This window comes from Corvus brachyrhynchos, unplaced genomic scaffold, assembly GCF_000691975.1.
Source record: "Corvus brachyrhynchos isolate BGI_N302 unplaced genomic scaffold, ASM69197v1 scaffold1, whole genome shotgun sequence".
NCBI lineage: Eukaryota > Metazoa > Chordata > Aves > Passeriformes > Corvidae > Corvus > Corvus brachyrhynchos.
Genome location: NW_008237222.1, coordinates 7,261,013 through 7,278,824, shown reverse-complemented (window position 1 = coordinate 7,278,824; position 17,812 = coordinate 7,261,013). Strand labels below are relative to the sequence as shown.

Sequence of the window (17,812 nt, the reverse complement as noted above, 5' to 3'; positions counted from 1 at the left end):
GTTCTTTTGCTAGCATACACTGAACAAAGTTTATTTTCAGTTATTGTATTTGTTATCAGAATTTCTTGATTAAGCCATTATTTTTACTACATCCTGTAAAAGCAGTTCAGCACTCACATAGTTTATATGGAACTATTCGCCTCCAAAACAGACAAATTTGATTGCCTATATAAACACCTCCTTTCCATCTCACTATGTTACTGGTTAGAATTGTACAATTGTTATTGTACATTATTATTACAATTATAACAATGGTCATTTTCAAAGAATTATTATTAATTATATATAACCACAGTCATTTTGCTTAGATATTGGTGCAATCTTAAACTTCTGGTTTTGGAACTATTTTAAAAGTTCTGGAATTTTTCAGAGAATTAGGCTGAGAACCTGATGAGGTTAGGCCATGAGAACCTCATGAGGTTCAACAATTCCAAGTGCAAGGTGCAGCATCTCTACCAGTGCAATCCCAGACAAGAGTACAGAAGAACTCATTGAGGTAAGCCCTGCAGAGAAGGACATGGGAGTGTTGGTAGATAAAAACCTGGACATGAACAGGCAATGTGCATTTGCAGCCTACCGTGTCCTGGGCTGCATTAAAAGAAGAGCAACCAGCAGGGTGAGGGAGGGGATTTTGCCCCTCTACTCTGCTCTGGTGAGATCCCAATTGGAGTGCTGCTTCCAGCTCTGGGGGCCACAACATAAGAAGGACATGGACCTGTTGGAGTCCAGAGGAGGACCACAAAGATGATCAGAGGGATGGAGCACCTCTCCTATGAAGACAGGTTGAGAGAACTGGGGTTGTTCAGCCTTGAGAAGAGAAGCCTCCAAGACCTTATTGTGGCCATTCAGTATGTGTAGGAGTGTATAAAAAACAGGGAGAGAGATTTTACAAGGATATTTAAAGATAGGACAAGGGGGAATGATTTTAAGCTAAAAGAGCAGAGATTTAGGTGCTAGGAAGAAATTCTTTACTCAAACAGTGTTGAGGCAGTGGAACAGGTTGCCCAGAGAAGTTGAGGGTGCCCCATCCCTGAAAGCGTTCAAGGAATGGCTGGATAGAGCCCTGGGCAACCTGATCTAGTGGATGGCATCCACCCACGGCAGGAGTGTTGTAACTTCATGATCTTTAAGGTCCCTTTCAACCCAAGCCATTCTCTGATTCTATGAATAAGATATGCCTTCAGGAATCCCAGAGTCCTGAGAACAGTGAGAAAGTTTGGGAAGAAGGAAAGAAGACCTACTCTCAGTGAAAAAGGATCAGGTTAGGAAACATTTAAACAAGTTGGACATACACAGGTCTGTGGGATTTACTAGAATACAGCCACAAGAACAGAGGGTGTTGGCAGATGTCATTGTGAGGCTACTCTCTCATATATCTGAAAGGTCAAGGTGATGAGGAAATGTTCCTGAAAATGGGAAGCAAGCAAATGGCATTCCTTGGAATTTTCAAGTTTCCAAGGAAGGATGAGGAGTCTCCATTCTTGGAGATACTCTAAATTTGACTGGACACAGCCCTGGGAAACTTTTACTGGTTGACCCTGCTCTGAATGGTGATTGGATTAGATAATCTCCAGTAGTTCTTTCTAGCCTCAACTCTTGTGTGATTGTGTGATATCCTGTGGAAGTTTTAGTGCTAGAAAAGTCTGATAGGAATTTTAAATAAAAGCATTGTGAACCTTGTCATATTTCCCACTTCAGATGGAAAAAGGAAAGAAAAATTAAAAAAAAAAAAAAAAAAAGGAAAAGAGAAAAAGACCATACCATCACCACCCTCTTGGGTGCCTCTCAATTAAAAACTGATATTTGTTTGAAGTAATTCTTTCAGAAATCCCAGTGTGCCTGAGACTATTATAAAAGCTTTTGTTTACATGCATTAAATTACAACAGTTTTCCAAGAAATCTGTTTTCATTCAGTTATTTACTCTCAAAAACAGGTTTCTTGAGACCAGGGAGAAGGCTTCTTGCAACCATATGGAATCTTCTGACCAATACAGCTTCTCCTTAGAAGTTCCCATCTATCTATATTTTGCAATCAAATCAAATGCAAATCAGTCTGACTCCATAACACTTTCCAAGGCAATAAAAGTTTATAATGCATTTGGAGGCCACCACACAGGAGAAATGAACACTTTCCCACTACACTCCCCGTTCTGTCTCATCTCCCAAGGAAATCTGAAAAAATCTTCTAATACTATATATTTGCACTTGAACTAAAATAGTATTGGTGGTTACATGACAGTGGAAAAGAGAGAGTCCTGGAGCTGGAGCTTACTCCAGATATTTAGTGGTTATAAGTATGATACAAGCCTGTAAATTAAGAGTGTATAACTCATAAACCCAGCATCCCCCTCTCTTTTATTTATTTATTTTTTTAATTGAAGCCAAATTCCACTTTCAACCAGCAGAAATTCCTCGCCCCCAGTACTCCATTGTTGGGAATGTCTGGAAAGTCCAGATGTTGGAGGCAGTAATTCAGGGGCTGAAGGAGTGCCTGAAATACCCACTGCCCTCTGGAGGACAAGAGAGAGGCTGAGCTGCTGGAACCTTCCACCAGTGCAAGCTGTAATGCATTGTATGCTTCTGTTGTGGTTTTGCCTAGAATAAATGGGGATTGAAACTGGAAACTACTTAATGGTGCAAAAAATTAACATAGCCCCAAAAGACTTGGAAATTTAAATCTGAGTTTGTACTCACTGATCTTCTGTGGTGTGTCATGTTAATTCATGTCCTATTTTTATGTCTTATTATGAGAAATGTTGCTTATTATAGAAGGGAAAAATCTGTCAGATATGATTAATGCCTTCATGTCTAGGAAAGTAGCCTTGTAGCCACACAGGCTTAGGGTTTAAAAGAAACAAAGTTTTAGGGAGAAGTAATTTTTTTCTTTTAAAAAACCTGATGCAGGTGGAAAAAGAACACACTTTTCAGGCACAGTTTTTCAGTTTTTAAATTCCAAGGTATTGAAATTTGTACAGATGAAGTAGGGCATAATTGATGGATATCTTTAGTCACGTACTTAATAAACTGGAGAGCCAAATTAAAACTTAATCTATAAAAAAAATTCCCATGCTATGAAAAAAGTGGAAAAATAATGAATGATGAGACAAGATCTAAGCGGATGAACAACCATAAAATGTCATAACTTTTGAGATTTACAGAAACATTTTCAGGTAAAACACAGCATTTCTGTTTTATATTTATAACTCCAACATCAGAACCAAAAAATGCTTCCATATTTTACTTTTCAGTGTAGCTACACAAAGTTAAATAAGAGACAAAACCGTCTTATCACCATTATAAGACAAAAATTCCAGTGGTGGTACACGCAAACTTCAGAGATAAATTTACTGCAAACAGCAGTGAATATGACTGGTCCTTTTTTAATTGTGGTAGATGGAACACAAAGAGCCAGCACAAATGGCAGGAAACAAATAGGATTTTTTTTTTTTAATTGAAGAATTTTAATAATTGCAATGAATTAAGACACAAGTCATTCTTGAAAAAACCTCAAAAGCCCTTGAAAAATGACAGATTAAATAGCCTGACAAACAAGATCTAGTAAGAGGCATAAAGTCCTCTATTCCATCCAACATTTTAAGTCATCCATAATGATCCTAACACAAAATATTAATAAAGTGTAATTTGTTCTGGAAGGGTCTAATATTTAAAACAGAACATTTGTAATAAAACTTTCCAAGATCCATTCTCATCAATAATGCTTTCTTTTCCTCAGAAAAGAACGGAGGGCCATGAAAGCATTAGATTCTGCATCTCCAGGAGGAAGCCTCCCTGAAAGCTTTTTTAACTTATTGTGCAAATAGATGATCCACATCTATTTGATGGAACAAGATCTACAGCTACCACGAACAGCAGTACTTCCTCTCTTTGTCACTCCCTTCCTCCCTCAAGATCTGCATGGCTTCTCTGGCTCCCTCGAAAACACAGAGCTCTACTGAGATCTTATGGACTACTCCAATACACACACACTGCTCTCTATAACATCCTCTGGCCTTTCTGAACCCTCATCCACTTTGTCCTTACTGGCTTCCCTCAGCCCTCAACACCTCCCTGTACACACTTGTTGAATATTTTGTGTCATTATCACAAAATTCAATTTTGCTCTTTGGGGAACTGGAAGTTAATGTTGCCTCCAGAACTGAAAAGCCTTGAGTGGGTCCTGGCACTACATGAGGAATTGTATCATTCAGTGAGGAATGCGATCTGAAGAGCCCTATTCAGCCTACAAATCATTTACTCAAAAGACTACAATAGACACCAGGCAGAAAATAGTATGAATACAGGGAAAAAAAAAAAAGGCAGCCTCAATCCTGCAAACACTTATGTGTGTACTTAATGTAATGTGGATGAATATTGATTTCAATGAGAGTGCTTATATGCATAAAGCAAGGCATATGCATGCATATAGGATCAAGGCCAAGATTGTTAAGTACTGCAAGCTGAGCTTTAATGACTGATAAAGCAACTTAGGAATACACCAAAATATGTCAAGGAAATATTCAAGATGCCTGGCTGGTTTCAATACTTATAAAATTGTTATCTCTGCTTTGACTCTGAAATAAGAAAAATAATTTGTTAGTAAATTAATGACAATCACATAAAATTAGAATGTAGTATAATGTATGAGCGAAAGGAGTACAGATATGTGGCTGAATAATTCTGCCTCCTGCTAGAATGCATCCATTTCTGTGGCAGCTATTGAAAAATGTACAAAAACATAACAGTTTATGTCAAAGAGGTGAATGATCCTCCCATTTGCAACAGCCAGGGAAAATTAAAGTTGAAAGGGAATTGCTCACAATAGAATTCATCCTGCAAATATACAGACTGGGAGTTGCAAAGCCAATGGGTGATCATTTCAGACTCCACTGTACGGCTGGGTTTTAGTCTAGGTGGGCATACTGGCCACAAATTCTCTCATGCTCTCTGTCATAGTACATTCTGAAACACTGACCTAACATTTTATCAAAATTAATTTTTTCTTCAGCCTTCTATGAAAAAGAATGGATGTGAAACACTTTGTGGAAATGCACACTCTGGTTTCTGTTTAAACACTCTCAGGGAAACTTTAATTGCATAACCAAAATGACAGTTTGGGACAGTGACTGGTAACTTAATGCTGGAGACTTTGAAAACCTACACCTTAATTCCCCACTCAGTAACAGCATAACTAATTTAGCAGTCATGAACATGGAAAACAGACTCTCAGCTCAGCCTGAATGCCGAACAGATACTGTTTTCAATTATGGCGACCGCGCTGGTCTGCAAGGATCTTGAGTGCGAACACACTGCTTGTGAGCAGTGCAGTCTTGGCAGTGGAGAATACTCCAACTTTCCAGACAATACAAGTCACACACCTAAAACATTTTTAGGATTATACTGCATATTTTAGAAAGACAAGCTGAGGGGAATTCTAGAAGTAGCTCACAGAAAGGAGACAAGAGTCTTCCAGGGAAGGAGACTTGGCTGAGCACTCAACTGATGTGCAGAGAGCCTTGTGGTGAAGAGGCTGTGATGTCTCTAGCCCTGAAATTAAGTGGTGCAGTCCTGCCAGATTTGTGGTGTCCACACTGGATACAGTTCAGAACTGTCATGAGTCTTCTCTGAATGTTAGATGATGGATAAGTGTCTCTTCAGATCTGGTCAGCTCTGCTAATATGACTAGCTCATGACTGTGGTGAAAAATTCACCTTCAGAAATTCCTCAAGAATCTGTATGAGACTAGGATTCCTGCTTTCTGAATGCTTTGTTCTAGGATGATCAAAATAACAATAACAAAATATAGTGACAAATTTCTAACTCTCCACCAACAGTGTTTCATTGGCTTAGGAAATAACATGTCATCTACTGCACAGCCTGTTTATTCCTGCCTAGCTAGGGAACTATGGTGGCAGAGCACTGGAACATGCTGTCCAGGAAGGTCGTGGAGTCTCCCTCTCTGGAGATATCCAAAACCCACCTGGAAACATTCCTGTGTAACTTGCTCCAGGTGATCCTGCCTTGGCAGGGAGGTTGAACTGGATGATCTCCAGAGGTCCCTTCCAACCATAACAATGCTGTGATTCTCTGACTGCTGTAGAGGCATAGACTTGCATTATTTTAAACTCAAAGTAAGTTCTAGCCTGGTGTGTAAAGACTTCGGGAGTTGTTAACACTCTGACTTACCTTTTTCCCCCTCTCCCTTCCATGTGGCTGCTTCAGGACCGTTCTAGTTTTCCTTCTAAGGTTTAACTGCAATAGAGTCAGTGACTGCTGTTTATCAGTCTGCAACACACAGAGTATCAGTGTAAGAAAGGCTATAGAGAAAAAAATTAGGGGCAGAAAAGGTAATGATTTTTTTAGTATGTAAAGAGGCTATTTAAAAAAAAAAAACTCTTTGTTTGTACTGGCCAGTGTAGAATTGTGCTACTTTTCTTCTGAAGTTACACTTTAACATAGCATTCCTTGACCAGCCCTACAGTTTTTATTGTGTCTAGATTCTTCAAGAAAAAATAAAACAATATAGGAACAGCTCAGTGAAACTACCCCAGAGAGAACAGAAAAAAACCCAAACAAAACCCAAGCTTGTGAACTTTGAGGATGGAGCTTCAAAATATATATGTGTACTTTAAAACCAGATCTTTAGCTGATGAAAACCATCATGCCTCCACTGAAGCAAATGAAATTACGCCAAAACACACCAGGAGAGTATTTGACACTCAGTTGTGTGCACAAATTCCCTGGTCTGTGGCTGCTTTAAGAACAGTTGAACTGGCAGTTTGTTCAGGCAGGTTTTCGACTTGTCCGTGGAACTGCAAGGATTTTCTCACTTCTCATCGGTGTGGATCTGCAGCCAACATCTTTAAAAATATGTCCCGATCTCATTCAGCTCAAAGCTGTGTAATGAAATAAGGCAAGCCTTGAGATGAATTAGAGGCAAAGGGCCCCTTTGCACACTTGAACTCTATGTGCAGCTTTCGTTGACATCAGTGTGAGCTGTGTCTGCAAATCAGTGACTGCCTTTTGTTATGGAGTAACAAATCTTTAGCACACAGCCTACTTCTGACAGAGTCAAAGTCTTCCTTTTAAAAAGCACATTCTTTCCTTAGATTCATGCAAAGACATCAACCAGCATTGCCAGATGACATACTCAGAAAATCAGGATGCTATCCTGGACCTGCAGTGCAAAGACCAACTGGCAAGGACTGTGCAAATCTGGAAAAAAGAAAAAAAACCTCTTACTACTTATATGAAATATCAGGAAAAATACTTCCAAAAATTCCAAAATAAGAACATCCTAATTTTAATCATGCTAACTAAAGCCTAAAGCTAACTAACTGACAGCAACACTAATGACAGCAGAAATGTGTCTGAGGTGTAGGAAAAGAGTATGCAGGGTCATAATTCAAATTTCTCAACACATTCAGTTAAGGCCATATTTTGCAGGAACTCATTTAAGCGATGTTAAAAGGATAGGTTTTTTCAAGCACTCTAAGCATCCAAAAAACTTCTGTTCTGACTTAGTGCGTAATCAGATTTTCCAAATGTTTCTATTTCCCAATTCTGAGAATTTTTGCAGGCCTGAGTCTCAGTCTGAACATTTCTGAAATGTTGACCATATCATGTAACTTACTCAGTTGAGAAAGGTACATAGCCCTGCTTTGACATCCAGTAAATAAACTCCAGTCACAGAGCATACCCTACTCACACATAAAGAGAATCCCTTTTGTTCTCTGAACTTTTAGTCATGAAATGGTTAAAAATATTGAAGGGCCAGAACTATCAGCACTGAGAGAGAGTGAGAGAGAATGGAAGGAGGAGTGTGGTACAGCACTTTGCAAGCTCAGTAGTTCTTCAGATGTGGTCTGGCATGTAGTTCATAAAGTCAAGCAAATCTCATTTCAGTCATACAGGCACATATGCATCAGCAGACATAGATACATAGATGCAAAGCCTCTGGAGAGTGAAATAAAGCAGTGTCATGTACATCTTTAGTAAATCAGCAGTAACAAAGATTTGAAGTTATAAAAAATTCATTGCTTTGTACTATTTCAGCACAAAAACAAGCTGAAAGTTTCAGGTATGTGACAGCTAGGATAGGTTTTCTCTAAGAGGACACTGAGGATGATATCATTTGAACTTTCTACTTCACTTTGAGTTTCTCATGATTATATATATTTTTAAATGGAATTTATAGGAACATGATAACAGAAAATACTTTCATCCAAAAAACATTGCTTCATCAGAGCAAAGTAATTTCATTGAAACAAAGGAATTTTAATTTTTTTTGGCTAGAAGTTTTTTGAGGTCTCTCTTTTTAATTCTGATTAGGAAAAAAAAAAGAGAAAAGCAGATGGAGGGGTAGAAAACCAGAAGAAAGATGGATGTCTACATTCATGCAGGAAAAAGTTTTTTGGCAGAATTTTGGGCAACTGGATGAGATGAAGAAGTAAATTCCAGAATGTTGAAATACAAGAAGGAAATTGATTTTTTTCTTCCTAGGTCTGCTTCACTTTTTTATTATTAGAGTGCAGAATTTCTGGTTCTTCTGTGTTGTTTCTTTCAAATATTCTGTGGAATGAGGGATTTCATGCACTATGCCAGACTCAGCAATGCCCATGCAACCAGACATAGCACAAATGTTAGATTAGCCATAACAGTTAATTAGAACAACTTACAGCAGGAACAGTATTGTAGAATCATCAAATGGTTTGGGCTGGAAGGAGCCTTAAAGATTATCTATTTCCTACTCCCCTTACATGGGCAGGGACACCCCCCCCAGACCAGCTTGCTCAAAGCCCCATCCAACTGGCCTTGATTTCTATCAGTGTGTGACAGGAAAAAAGCGTTTTTCAAGATTTGGGATGGGATAATAGGATATGAGGTAATGATTAGGGATTTTTTTTCTAAGCAACATGAAGCTATCCCAACTCAACATTGAGGGATTTAGTGAAGATTATGAGGTGAACAGGTAAATCTCTGGAGATTGACAAAACCTTATGACTTACCAATATAGGCCGTAGATCTCATTTCTTTTGTTTTTCATCAAACAAATAATGAAAGAGGAATTTTTTTAATGCAATGGAAAGCAAGATGCAGGTAGATCCCTCTCCAAACTGAAGCTGTTATGAAAGATTGTAAACAGAGTGAAAATGTGTGTGACTTTCTCAGTCTGCACGAAGCAGCATCTGATTTTTCACACGTCATGCCAACTTAGAGTAATAAGAAACTATTGTTTCTACAGAAAACGGAAAATAGCATCTAAGAATAAGATAAATGCATCTTTGGCTGGAATGTCCACATTCACACAGGCAAGTGTACAGTGTTGCACAGGCCTTCTGTAGTCTGCTTTTTCCACCTCCTTGAAGAAAAGCAGTTATGTTGTGCTACCTAAAGTAAATGTAGAAACCCAAAGCTTCTGCACTTTTAGCATAGATGGGCCCAAGAGAAGCCTGTTTAATAAGTTAGATGTGATGAACCATAGCCATTTTTCCTACCTACTCCTCTTTCCATCTATGCTGCTTATCTGTCTTCTCTACATCTCGGTTTCCATGAGTATGATGTGGATATTGTCCTAGTCTTAAGGTAAGAATATTATTCCTAGCAATGAGAAAGAACACAGAGAACATTCAGCAAAAATGATAGGTTGTGAACACAGCATACTCTTAGCCTGGGGAGGTGATTACCACAAGGTCACTGTGGCCCAGTGGTTCTGGTTTTTTTGAACAGAATTCAAAAAAAGCTGGGCATTTTTGGAGTATAAAAATACACTGGTAAATATTATTGCATGTGTGTGTCCATATGTATTTTAAATACATACATGCATAGATACATATGCTTATATATACATAAAAGAAATATGTGAAAAGTGAGGCATGATTCAGAATTGAAACCAATCTCTATTGAGAGTAAGGAAGGCATGTCATTGTGATTGATTATTCCTCAGCTGCCCTGCTCCATTTTCTCCCCTAAGGCAGCCTGCATTGATGGTTGAAAGAGATCATTTCCCTTGTGTTCAAGTTCCTGAAGGCTGTCAGCAAAAGGTAACTTCTCAGACTTCAATGCAAGAACCTACCATGCCACAGACCTTCTGCTTTAGATGTCATTCCTTGTGAAGGGGAAGAACATACAGACCTGCAGCTTATGATAGCCAAAACCCTAGAGACTTCTGGACCAGGCCAGATCATGGAAAGAATCATAGATGGATAGAGTGGCTTGGTTTAGAAGGGACCTTAAAGATCATCTAGTCCCACCATGGACAGGCATGTTACCATCAAATATCACGTCTGGTTTGTCAGAGCCTGGATTCCTTCATGATGTTGCAATACACACCAGTGATGACGGTTGGTGATATCACAGCCTTAGAAATCAGTTTAGGAATCTTGCTAAGCCATGCCATTCTTTGTAGCTCATGATTCACACTTCCACTGCACACTTCACAGGGCTGAGTTTCTGTAGCACAGATGAACTTCAGGCTCTCTGTATGCCATCTTCCCTTGCAGCCTGTGACTCTGACACAGCTGAATCTCAGACACTACAGATTTCTTTCTGGCTAATTCAGTGTCTTGATGTCAACGCCTGGGCAGGTGGGTAGAGATAGGCAGACAGTGCAGGGAGAGGAGAAGGCATGGCTGGACCAATGAAAGGTGCTAACAAGAACCTTGCATTCCTAGAGATGACCCATCTCCTGGACTTCAGTCTAAGCTTGTGTCCAAGCAATGTTGAGATAGCATTTGAAATACGCATAGTTTTCATGCTAAAATCTTTACTTATTGTAGCTAATAAGAATTTTAAATTTAGTGTCATGTCTAATTTTTCTATTTGATGAATTACCCTCTTTATTACCAAATTGAAGTCCCCCATAAACTAGCTGCAAATTATCTATTGATACCTTCTTTTTCTTCTGTTTCTTTTCCTCCACAATACAATTCTCTGCTGTATAACAATTGTATTTGCCTGGGACTATGGGAAGAGTTAGGTAAATCAATTTTAAACAAACCATATATTGTATGCTTATATAGTTTCATTTCCAATAAATAACCTGGATTAGCTAGTCAACTTTACATGCAATCTTAATTTCAGTTTCATATGCATAACGGAAGCAAGGAAAAATGGGACAGACTTGAGAAGGGAAGAAAGATTATATGGCTACAAGCACAGTGCGATGTAAATTCATTTACAAGGGCATCTGCATCTGTATGTCCAGTCAAGTGGCACAGTGAATTGCGAGGGGATTATTGATTTCAAAATGACTTAACTGCAGTCATGCAGTACTGAGAATACCTTATTGCTTCCCTTAGCTTCATGTACCAATTTGATCATATTTTGTGTATGTCTCAGCAGTCACACATGTAAGTCTGAAAATAAAACAGCAACAATCTCACAAAAATAAAAAAAATTAAAAAAAAAATAGCAAAAACAGGGTCTCACCACATAAGAGATCAGGTTTGCTCTTTATTTTCAAACACCCCAAATCCTATACTTATCTATTTGAATACCCGTCTTGAAACAATTAAAATGCAACTTACAGCAATGCTGAGCAGAAGCCCTCTGAAAATCAGGTCCCATCAAACTGGAGTCATCCAAAGAAATTTATGTCACTTTTAAGGTTTGAATTTATAACTTCCAAAGTCAACATGGATAAAACTTTCTGAATATGTGCACAACATGGAGCTAAGAGAACTTTGATACGGCACATTGCAAGCTTTTAAAACTTCCATGTGCATGCAGGCCTGATAACTTTTAAAAACTGTTTTTCAAGGAAAGGAGCAAGAAATAAGAATCATCTCCCCTAACATATGGATTAAAACTTTTACACTGTCAGTAATTAAAATACCATGACAAATTAAGAGCTGATAAAAGGCCACAGCTAAAGATTTATGTTCTTTTTTTTTAAAGCTTCTTTAAGCTTTACCAAATGTACTGTGCTCCATGTACTTCATCTCTAACATCTGAATCCAGTTAGCAGTGATTTTCAACTAACAGGGTGTTCCTTTGCATCAAAATGTGTAGCAGGATCTCTGTGTTACGCATGTCATCTTATGACAGTCAGTTAGCTCTCTTGCTGAAGTGCATTAGGAAACTGTTTTAAAGAGCTTGCACCTTTTGTCAGAGTGGTTAAAAAAAAAAAACAACATTGTTTAACAGCCCTGTATGTCTTACCGTTATACTCTCCACCTTTTGCAAAGGTCAGGGAAGTGTCATTTTGTGACTGTACTAATTTATTCAGAAGCACAGCTTAACTCTTCCTGTGACTTGTTAAAATCATGACAACACCATATCGGGTGGGGGGGAGGCAGGATTCAAAGTGTAGACAACACACGTTTAGTGAGTAGCTTTTTACTTGTGTCTTACATCAATCACTCCTGACATTTCCAAGGAGAAATCCTATCTGGACCCTAAAAATCTATTTCCTTTTCTCATGACAGCTGTGATTAAGGCAGGGCAGCTTGTACCATGCAGCTCTTTAATGATGAAGGCAGTCCTTCATGTCAACTTCCTTCTTAAAGTTGCACTTATCAAAAATATTCCAGTGCAAAGTATTTCCCCTTCTATTTGTTCTGTGCACACTTCCAATAAAAAATGAGGTTTGTTTGGGTGGTTTACAAAACTATCCCTAGAGGTCCACTGCAGCCAGTAAGAAAACAAGCTTCAGGTTTTCAAAACGTAAAGCTGGTTGCTTCTCAGCACAGCACCTGGTGTTTCTAAGGAACAGAAGAGGAATCATAGTGCCAACTTGTCATTTGGAGTCACCCTCGCATTGCTTTGTATAAAGTGAATGGGACGTTAGAGTGGTTCAGTGCCTTGTGTTATATTAATGTTCTGCTCAGGGCAGTGTAGACTCAGATCTCATTAAATATGGTTGTTTGAAATGACTTAGACACTGAATGGCATTGGGTCTGTATTATCAGCACTTACAGTAGGTCCAGAGGCTCATTGTCTGAGTTGTATCAATGCACAGTTTCACTACCTTTCTTCGCTTATCTGAGAAATACCCACACTAGTTAAAATTAGAAATGCTCTGACAGTGAATTACCTGCTGCTCACTCCTACCCATAGATGATGGCAAAAATAAAAAAGGTCTGCTTTTTATTGAGTTAATAATTACCAAACTTTTGGGGAAAGAAAATGATCTGTCTTTATATTTCTGATATGCTGCAACACAGTCCTCCTTGTCACATGATTAAGCATTCAATAACTAGACTTCAGGAGGCAAGAACAAGTATTGTGCTACACTAGAAGTCAGAAAAACTCCCTCCTTTTTCTCTCCACTCTCACTAGGTTACTAAAGTTTATATCAGAGCCATCCACTGGTTACTGAACATTTTCCAGCACTTCTGCTTCGGAAGTTTTTTGTACTCTTTATGAAGGGCAGTGTAATTCTGTTGAGCCTCAGATGGGTTTTCAATATCAACCTGAGGTCAAGTGTGTGAATCTCAAGACAAGATCAGGACACATCTGGAGGACTGTGCATTACTGTCCTACCCTATTAAAAAGCAGCAGCAACAACAACTGCTTAGGAGTTCCTGGGGCTGAGCCTGACAGCGAAAACAGATGGATCACACTTCAGGATTTAATTTTCAGATGTGATTCCCCCATGCAGATGAACGGTTGGCAGAATTTATGATCTTTAAACAGGTTAATTTTGAAAAGTCAAATTCTGTTCTATGATGTACGAGACATCATAAGAAGCTGTGATAGCCTCTTGTGTGTGACATGTTATACAATGGAACTGTGTGGTGCAGTATCTCCACTGGAAAAAACTCATGGAGCCTCATTGTCTGTGTCAGTTTGGGTAGCTGCTGACCTGGCTGCTCACCTTTCACCCATGGTTTGCCTTCTTCTACCCACTACAGCAAGCAGTAAACCAAAACTCATCAACATTATAGCACCTTCATAGGTAACTGCTAACTCTGACCCATTTTAGGCAAAGACAATTGAAAATAGGAAGTAGGAAAATAACTACACAAAGATGATCAGGTTCTAAGTGTGTAGTTTACATACTTGCCTCCTTAGATGTGGCTCAGAAAAGTTATGTGTTGCTCATGGAAGAAAGCCAGTGCCTTTTAAACATTATTCATGACAAAATTCAGCCTGCCAGTCAACCACATGCCGCAGATGAATATAAGCCTAGGGCTTGCAAAGGTTTTTGTTGGGGTTTTTTGTTTAGATTGGTGGGGTTTTTTCTTTTTCTTTTTTTGTGCTAGAACTTTATGCATGCTCTCAATATAAATATGTAATAGAGAGGCTGCTTGCTTAAATACCCTCACGCCCCACACTCACACACAAACTGCTCCACGCATCATTATCATGCCATAGGGGTAGGCAGAAAAAGAGAATGAATCCCTATCTATTTGCCTGAAGAAAATGGGTTTATTTCATAAAAGCCATCAGTATATCCTGATGACTTTTCTGCACTGTATTTCAAATTAGGTACCAGAATGTTTTCTGAAGTTTCTTATGGTTCTTGATAAGAATCTTTTAAAATCATGTTTTATTCACTTAAACAGCCTTTCCTGAAAGCTGTGCAAATAGCAAGTATCAGACCAAATTCCAGGTTGAATGGTACACCTTTGGATTTTACAGTGATCCATAAGCCCCCTTTTTTTTGTGTAATCCTGACAAGGTCCCAGAAGCTAATGTGTGTGCTTTCCACTTTGGCAATATAGATTCATCTGTCATGCACACCTGTGCAATGACTGTTGGAGAGATGAAAGCACAGATGAGATGTAAGCAGAGTCTGGATCTACAAAGTCTTTCCTCTTCTGCTTCAGCTTTGCAATAATTCAGCTCTCCATGACTCCATCCTGTTTTTACAGTGGCCCATGTGGAAACAGTAACTATTGAAACACTCAGGTCCAATTCTGCAGTTGTCTACCTTTCAAGTAAGTCAAGGGAAGCCAAAATGCAAAAATAAACAAAAAGTATCCAAGAAACAAGTTTTTGCATCATACTAAAGAAAAGGATTATAATTTTGTTAACAACAAGGTCTATCAGTTGTCACTTAAAAAAAATAACATTTGTCAAAGAATTACCATCTGGGATAGAGAGTTTTTAACAGTAAGCAGTGTGTGAGGAGTCTGTAAGATCTTAACTCCCCTAAGTTTATCTAAGCACTATCACACTTTTCTTGGATTTAAAGCTAAACAAGTCTATTCTAAGTAAGTATTACCCATTATTCTTCATTTCCTGTTGTACCTGGTATTTCTTCAATTAGCCACATATGTCAAAGCCTGACTTAATGATAGCTAATCTTCAAGCACTATCTGTTAATTTTCTTTGTCTGTTTCTGGATCAAGACAGAGAGCAGGGAACTACCCATTAGCTAATATATCCTTCAAGCTCAAAAGCAGAAGAACAAAATAGAATGGAGAAGTAGACTCAAATGATGTTTTCTCACTTCTGCAGGAAATAGAAATCTCTTCTAATAACTTAGTGTCATGTAGTCATCTGCATTCCACTAAAGTCAGAAAGTTGAAACTTTCAGAGTACTTTTTCTTTTTTCATTTTCCCATAGCTTTTCTATAGGACAAAGAGAATTCACATTTTGGAGAAAAAAAATTGAGGGTAAGAACATGGGACTTTTTGTTATGAAAAGGAAAGGACCTCTTCCATATTTTTCAAGACTCCTGGCATGAAGTTCACATGAACAAATATAAACAAGAGAACCAAGGTAGTCACATAACTCCTCAAACTACCACAGGGATTTTTCCCCAACTAAGTATTACAAGAAACGAGTAAAATTTAACAGAGCACAATCATTCCCACGCATCTCTTGCCAGCCATTGATATCAACCCTGAACAGCTAAAGCCAAAGGCCCAAAGGCTTACATAACCAAATTAATCCATCTCTTGTCATCATAGGAATCTGTTCTCTGATATCTGAAAGTACAGTGAAATACAAACATATATTGTGGATTAAACATATATATTTCACATAAACTGCAATATTTATGAAAACACTTATTTGTCTGAATACTTGCAGTAGTTGTTGCAGTTTGGAGAAAAAGGAAATTAAGGGTCCACAATATAGTCATTAAAATTTAAAATGCTAAAAACATCCTCTAATTTTTTCTTTCCTTCTGATAACATTTATTCTTATCAACAATATCTCACCAAGAATGCACTTGGCATATGGCAACAAGACAGGATAAACATGCTCTGCCCCTACCACCAATACAGTTTTACATTCATAAGTGTCCTAGTTCCCACCAGAACAAAATTAATATTTTTACAGTAGCCAGGCTGAGCCCATCGGGTCTCTTGAGCTTGGGATTTCTGGTCTGCCATGTGCTGCGCTGAGTGGGCATGGCCAAGACCCAAATGTTGTTCGATACCATCTTAGGTCATTGCCAGGGATTGGGAGAAAGGGATTCTTTTTTTCTGGCTTCTGTGAAGAAAGGTGTTCCTATTCCTGAGGGGAAAATGTGGCTGCAGTCAGGTTAGGCTTTGAAATGAACATTTTTGTACACTTTTGTTATTAATATAGTTGCTATTAGTGTTTGTTTTCTTATCTCATTGCTGTTTCCAGTAAACTGTTCTTAATTCAATCTGCAATTTCAATCTTTTTGTGCCTTCAGTTCTCAAGTCCATCCCCAGAGTGGGAAGGGGAAGGTGGGGGGTGGTCAGGGGAAGCGAGTGGTGTCTGGTTTAAGAGAGTCTTGGGGGTGAAGGGAGGGGGGGCACTAAATTTGAGGAATGCCATTCCTAAAACCACAACAATAATCCACACATAGACAAGATTTTCTGAAAATAACTAGCAGTTCCAGGTACCCAGCCTGTGACACTTAAAAATAATATGATTTTCAAAGTGCAGATGCTTAAAGTCTTAAGTTGCCTCCTTCCTTGAACCCTGGCCACCTCAGAACTGAACTGCTCCTAACTTATTATCTACATTTAAAATGGTGTTCAAAATCAGTTTCATCCAAATGAATAAAGAAAGCACACTATTTGCAAGGCAATTGGTATATCATGGCTAGAACATTTAACGGTTAGTTTTAAAATGACAGGCACGAGATATTTCTGACCTACAAGAAATGGTCTTAGAACCCCCAATACCAGAAATATGATGGAGAGTTAGAAATCCACACAACTGCATTTAATATAGGTTTACACATATTGCTGAAAAAATATACCCGCACAGTATTTCCAATATGTTTAATTCTCTTGAAGGGCTGAAGCCAGTAAGTATCTTCAGCTAAATTTCTCAGCCAGTAAATGATAACTCAAAGTGAGAATTAATAAATACACTTCAAATCAGTCTTTTTTTCTATGAGCCCACTCAACAATATTTCTTCCAACTAATTCCCATAAATAACATCATGACTTGCACTAATTAGTTAAATTTTCTCTTCCCCCCACCGCCAATCCTGCTTTGTGTTGAAGTAGTTGCTATATTGTAAAGTAATTGCTTCAGGGGTTAATCCCTGGCTTCCTTTCTGTCTCAGAGGCAAGAATATACAAATATGTCCACTCTTTAGAATGTTATCACAGTGCCCTCTCTTGTCAAAAGTAAATCAAGAGGGACTAACAAGAGATAAAGGGTGTGGGATTTGGTTTTTTGGTGAGGGACGAGAGGGGAGGGAGATGTTTTGTTTCAGTTGGCTGTTTTCTGAGTGTTTTTTACACACCAGATTCAAATGTAACTTTCTCTCTGAAGACTCACTAAGCAGAGACACTTTAATGAATTGCTCAAATGTGTTGCTAAGCTGCATACGAAGAACAGACATTCAGGAAACTGACACCAGTATCACATATGTTTCATAGCATCACATTTTATCCTTAACCCTGAAATTCAATTATTTACTTTAAACTG

At 38.4% G+C, this 17,812-nt stretch overlaps 1 long non-coding RNA gene across 1 annotated transcript in view; it reads right to left on the bottom strand.

Moving 5' to 3' along the window:
* Positions 1-1,448: 1,448 nt before the first annotated feature.
* Positions 1,449-17,812, bottom strand: part of LOC108445403 — a 47,025-nt gene continuing 30,661 nt past the window's right edge. The window contains exon 3 of the long non-coding RNA XR_001860247.1: positions 1,449-7,212. This is a non-coding gene — a long non-coding RNA (uncharacterized LOC108445403). The remainder of the gene's footprint in view (positions 7,213-17,812) is intronic.